Source organism: Penaeus monodon, chromosome 27, assembly GCF_015228065.2.
Source record: "Penaeus monodon isolate SGIC_2016 chromosome 27, NSTDA_Pmon_1, whole genome shotgun sequence".
Taxonomy (NCBI): domain Eukaryota; kingdom Metazoa; phylum Arthropoda; class Malacostraca; order Decapoda; family Penaeidae; genus Penaeus; species Penaeus monodon.
The window spans coordinates 37871677-37872199 of NC_051412.1; positions in this window are offsets into that span (position 1 = coordinate 37871677).

Sequence of the window (523 nt, forward strand, 5' to 3'; positions counted from 1 at the left end):
AAAAGAGCATTAATAATAGCAATTAGACGATATCTTACTACAGTCGCATCAGTTATCTGTAGTAATAATAATAACCCGTCCTGATGTCATTTAACTAACAAAATCTACATCAGTATAATTAGTAGCGTAATCATGTGTCCTTACACCACACGCGACGTGGAAACAAGTTTTTTTGTTTTTTTCGTTTTTATGGTAACTTTCGCACAGGCTTTTACCCCCTACTTTTAGGCCGCGATATCCATCCTCGTTAAGGCCAGTAGTCTCGTGGTTGCCGATGGAGGACGCGAGGGCCTGCAAGTTCAAGGGCAGGAGTTTGGGGGAAGTGGTTACGAGGTGAAGGTGATGGTCAGGTGGTGAAAGCGAGGTTTGCAAGGGGATTGCAAATGACGGATTTGCGCGTGATTCGATGGAGGATCCATTTCAATTTTTTTTTTTCCGCAATTGGGTTTCTTTTATTTTTATTTTTTTGTTCTTGCGTAATTGTTGGTATTTCTGTTGTTTCTGATTTTTTTTCGAATACATA